We start from the raw sequence: 5,961 nt of genomic DNA on the forward strand, positions 1-5,961 counted from the left end.
ATAAAAGTGATATCTGTTCTTTTTTTAAAAAAAACACTCTTGAATATAATTTTCATTAGATTTTAGGATTTTTAAAAAAATTTTGATTAAAAAAATTGAGACAAGACCTGACTCTGTAGCCCAGACTTTGAACTCATTGCAATCCTCCTGCCTCAGCCTCCTGAGTGAGGGGAGTACAGTCATGAGTCACTATGACTTTGAAGTATTTTTTTTTTTTTTATTTTTGAGACAGGGTTTCTCTGTGTAGCTTTGGGGCCTGTCCTGGAACTCGCTCTGTAGACCAGGCTGGCCTCGAACTCACAGAGTTCTGCCTACCTCTGCCTCCTGAGTGCTGGGATTAAAGGCGTGTGCCACCACCACCTGGCAGCTTTGAGGATTCTTAAAGAAGGAACTTTAAAGAAATAATGGAATAGTGGACTGAGATTTTAAGGATTTTATTTTTGGTTCCCAAGACAATGGCAGAAAGGTCTGGGGGACGGAACAATGGAACTGGTACACGGAAGATACTGGAGAGTGCAGCAGACCGTGTATACTGTTCAATCAGAGACCTGTTTGGGTTTTAGTGAGCCCAGACTCTGTTAAGTGTGGGAAAGCATGGAGAAAGGATATTGCACTGATAACACCCTTCTGGAGGCTTCTGGAAGTATCAGGGGGACGGTTACTAGTCATAGTGATGAAGTTTGACCTTCCATTTCCATGCACACACTCATGCTGAACACAAGTCCAGCATGGCCCCTCACTGGTGCTGCATCCAGCCCAGGAGCCATTGCATTAGCAACTGAAAGCAAAGCCCCCACTGCAGGTGAGCACGGGCTGCTAGTTCAAGTGGGCACAGGCTGTGACTCAGGTGGGCGCGGGCTGTGAGTTCAGATGGGCGGATACAGCTTAGCACATCCTGTCACCGAGGCAATGAACGCCACCTCTGCTCTCATAGAATCCCTCAGAGACAAGGCCTGTTAGTCACAGCCTGCAGATGTGGAAAGTGAGGCAGGGGCCCATGCTTGGCTGGTGTGAAGCCTTCTGGGAGCACACTAAGAGGGAGGAGCCTCTGTGCAAGATCCTTGACCCCGAGGACGACTGACCCCAGAGCAAGATCCACTGGGAACAAGTGTTCTGTTTTCTATTGTACCGCCCACATAAGACACCAACCTCAGAGACAAAAAGGGAGGAGTTGGGTGGGTTGGGGCAAGGCCAGGGTGCACCTGCTTGCTGTATGAGAACTTGATTAGGCTGGTGGAGGGTGGGGGGAGAATGTGTGGCCACAGGACAGACTAGGCTTCCAACCACTCCAAGCTCACCAACTGCTCTTGCTCCCAACTCTGGGTTTCCTCATCAGTAAGAGGGATTCGGTACCACACACTGAGAAGCAAATGACCTGCCACTCAGTAAATACCCCCCCCCCCGACCAAAAGTGCATTTCCATTTATCACTCATTTGTGATTAAGCTGCGTGATTAAATAGTCGCACTATAAATATTAAATAGTTCTTGTCAATGAACTGTAACACCAGTGGCTCAAGTATGTGTGTCAGCCAGCTACGTCAATATGTAATTGTTGGTGGGGTGTGGTGCTGGATTCCTGTCATCCAAGCATTTGTGAGGCTGAGGCAGGAGGATGGTGAGTTCCAGACCATTCAGGGCCACACAGTGAAACACTGTCTCAAGAAACCAAAGCAAAGCAATAATAATGGAATAATTAATACTCATTTGTTAGGATTGCTAAAGCAGTGCATGAGTGTGTAGAATCATATGGTTCCCTTTAGTTATGGACACTGATTTAATTGTAGATGATATGTGATCACTTCTGAAAGCTGTAGCTATAAACAGTATATCTTACACACACACACACACACACACACACACACACACGAGATGATTAAACTTCTCTCGTGAAGCTTATTTACACAGGGTCTTGGCTAGCCTAATGGGCAGGCTTCCTTGAGCCCAGCTTCCTGCCCAAAGCCTTGAGTACTGTAGCACTCTGTTTTATTATCTCTTTGTTTTTGAGAAAGGGTCTTAGTCTGTAGTCCAGGCTAGCCCCAGACTTGTGACAATCCTCCAGCCTTAGCCTCCCTAGTGCCTGTGCCTGTGTGGTAGGGTGGCTCTGATGGTAACATGGCAGGTGGTGGGAGGGGCCGCGAGGTGCTGTCTTTGATCCCCATAGAGCTGTGACGCGAAAAAGGGGTTCAAGGATGGCCCAGAGCTGCTGAGAGAAGGGAGAGCCCCTTTAAACCTTCTCCCTACAAGCGGTGGGAGCACGAAGGCCATTCCACCATTTCTTTGTGGTCAGATGGACTCTCACACCCCAAAGGAGGCCTCACTGTGACAATCTCCCCTGGAGACCACTGAAATAGTGTGGTTTAGGTCAGCCTTTCCTACTTGGTGGAAGGAGAGAGGTGGGAGAGGAGAGGAAGGGCAGAATCTCAGGGTCTAGGATGACTTGTGGCGAGACACGGGGAAGGAAGAGCTTTTGTGGATGCTGCCCAGTGAGCAGGCTCCTCCTGGTCCCTCCAGCATGTACAAGTGGAGGGCTGAAGTCTGACTTGGAGCTGTGTTACTGAGTGGGACTGAACTCAAAGCCTTATGGGTCATACCCTTGCACTGAGGGTCTGGTGACTACAACAAAAGCTTTGCTTTTGTCTGGAATATACAAAAATGGAAACTTAAAAATTGCCTGAATCTCCTAAGGGACACAAGGGATCCCCAAGGGGAGAAAAATCAGTGTCTCAGCTGCCCCAGATGCCCCTTTTCTACCTGCCTGTGGCTTCTGCAGGGGTCTCTCGATCTCCGCAATGCCCCTGCCTCTGTCTGGAGTGAGCTGTTGGACAAAGCAGGTTAGAGATCTTGAGGTCAGAATAAAGCGACTGTTGCTGGAGCCCCTGTGAATAAGCCAAAAATCTTACGATGGAAGACCTTCCTCGATTATCCATAGGGGCCGATGACCCAGTGCTGAGTCAGAGTCTATGGAGAGGGGACATAGAGATCAGAGCCAGAGAAGACACGTAACACCACAGAAGAGGATTTAATCGGGTTGTGAGGGCTTGAAGATGGAATGAGGGGACTCTGGAAGCTGAGAATGGCAAGGAAAGAGAAGGCTCTAGAAGGAACTGCTGTCCCACTTTGTGATTCTGACCTTGAGGACTGCAAGGGAATGAGTGTGTGCTGTTTTAGCTACTGTTATGGCTGTTTGTTCCACAGCCCTAGGACAGTTGCACATCACCTCGTAGTTCAGCAGAGACACCCAGGACTCCCAGGAGGGGGAAGAGGGGTCCTGTATTTCACGGTGGGATGTACTATGCCCCTTTTCCTCCAGATTCAACTTCCCTATAGCTGCTCCTCTTTTCATCGGTCGCCTGGCTTTCTTACAGGGGAGCCACACTGCTCTCAGTACTTGGGGACATTGGGGTGGAAACCCCAAGGTTGAAAATAGCCCTGCACTTTTCTTGGTTGGGTTTCTTGCTATCAGCTGCCTCGGGGCAGCCGGCTGAAAAAGCCACTTCCTTCTGCCAGCCTGGCTGTCCATACTGGCAGCTCTCGTCTGTCCTGCTGAGTTCCCAGCTGTGTGGGTGGCCCAGACTGGGCTCTGTAGCAAGTGCCCAGCTCCCAGTGTTCGTGGCCTGGCTGGTGCAGGGGTTGCTGCCGTTTTCTGTCTTTTTGTTCTAGGGTCTTCTTCACTCTCAAGTTCGAGGTGGCGTTTCCTTTCTCGGGGTGTGAGCTCCCGACCACGATGGTGTCATGGCCAATAACTTGTTTCCATTCAAAAGTGCGGGCAGCAGCAGCATAGGTCTTTTTCAAGAAATCTCTTCCCCCTCCCCACCAAGTTTTCAAGCTTAACCTCAGGGCTGGTTGCCGCTGGAAAGTGTAAATGACGCCACAGGACCCAGATCGCCCTGGGTGCGTGGGAGGAAAATGCCCGCTCTACAGTGTGCCTCATTTCACCCAGATCACTTTTGAAATGCCAAGGAGGAGGGGGTGACAGTGTCCCGCTCACATGCCTGAAAGACAAAGCTTCCTATGATGGCCTGCCACTTGCTGCTCTTCACCACAGCGTGAGGGAAAGGGGCGTGTGAGCGTGAGCCACACGGGTTCTGACATGGCTGGAAGGTTCCAGAACGCATGGTCACCTTCTTCTGTTAAGTCAGACTCAAGCACTTACTTGAAATCATTCTCTGGGTGGGTGGCAATGCCCTGAGGGTCTTCTGACTAGACCACTACTCCATGAGGACACGGGTTCATTCCAGCATGACGGATTCAACCCCATGATCCTGAGTGGCATGCCCCCATGATGTCCAGGGCAGTCGTGATCGGGAAGACGCTGTGGCAGGTGGTGGTGTCCTCCAGCTCATCTCCTCCCACTTCAAGAGTATCACTCTTACTATTCAGACAGAGAAATTAGGACCCAGAGATGGGTTTTAAATGATGGAGCGGCTTGCACTGGAATTGGCCAGGAGGTGACCCTGTGTTTGGTGATAGGTCTGCGCCCTGCCAGTCTCTTATCATGGAACCCTGACTGTGTCAGGCACCCTGCTTTCCTCTGTGTGTTTCAGGGGACGGTCCCATCCTCACCCAGCTATGGACCCTGATCATCTCTGAGACAGTAGTAGGGTCACGTGGCTGGGTAACAGCCAGTGAAATATAGGGACGATCCATTGGGCTTCTGCGAGGTTCTCCCAGCCCTCCCTAAGTCAGCAAACAGCTACAAGGACACTCCAGCCTTGGGTCTCCATCCTTACCCACCCACAGGGAACTCCTCTTGCTTCTGCTTGGCCTCCTGCATTGTGGGACTTTCTCACATGCCTGTGGAGAGAGCAGGAGGAGGTGGGACATATGAAGGGAGGTGGGTTCAGAGAGGCCACCATACTGGGAGAGGTCGGATGCCGCCTAAACTCTTCCAGATCTGTTGTAGACACTGGTGCAGAACCTAGTATCCTGGAACAGAACAGCCAGTCTCCCACCCTGAATGAACACTAGCCCGGGTGTCTTCCTCTGGTTCTTCTAGGCTGGTCTGCAGAGTTCCCACTGGTGCTGCCCCGATCTGTCTTGTCCGTGAGCCCCGTATCATGGGTTGATTTATCATCCTGACTCACCTCCCTTAGCTGCCCAACAATGTCTTAAGATGGTTATCGTGCTAATGCCAAGGAAGCAGAAGAACAGCGGGGTCACATGACTTGCCCAAGGCCACACAGAGAGAGGTGGCACAGTTTGAAGCCAGGCTCCTATATCTGCCATCACTGGCCTCCACAGAGGCTCACTGCAGAGCCTGGGATGGTTACAGCCTAAGGGTTGCAACAAGCGTTTGGCCCCGTGTTGATCAGAAGAGGCAAGCTTGCTTGTTGGGGTGATGCTCTTGGCAGCTCCATCTCAGCTTCTCTGTATCTATGGAAACTAGAGGCTGAAGCCCAGGCCACATGTCTTGAATAGAATCTTGTGTCTACTCAAGGTGGTAATGGACCCAGCCCAGGGTGGCCACTCCTCCTGACATGACTAACCCCTGCAGGGAACTGACCAACCTTAGTGCATTTTTGTTAATTAAATCCCACACTTCTCTGTTTTTACTTAAGTGTCCCCTCTCCCCTTTTCCAATTCCAGAACCCACCATGCTCCCTATCCTACAGTGGTCACATCTCTGGCTGTGACTTATTCAGACTTTACCTGGCTTGCATGGTCTTGATTGTTTTTGAGATATCCTGCAGAGGATTTCTAGTTGGCACTCCGTGGTATTTTTCTCCTGTTTAAAGGAGAGTGCTGAGGCCAAGCACAGAGATGGCATGCCTTCAACCCCAACGTTCAGGAGGTAGAGGCAGGCAGGTCTCTGTGAATTAGAGGCTAGCCTGTTTTACATAGTGAGTTCTAGAACACCAGGGCCACACAGTGAAACCTTGTCTCAAAATAAATTAAAAAAAAATCATGAGATGTCAGGTTTTAGATGAAGGCTGGGCTGTCAGGAACATTCTGTTCAGATG

Source organism: Arvicola amphibius, chromosome 15 (genome assembly GCF_903992535.2).
Source record: "Arvicola amphibius chromosome 15, mArvAmp1.2, whole genome shotgun sequence".
Taxonomy (NCBI): domain Eukaryota; kingdom Metazoa; phylum Chordata; class Mammalia; order Rodentia; family Cricetidae; genus Arvicola; species Arvicola amphibius.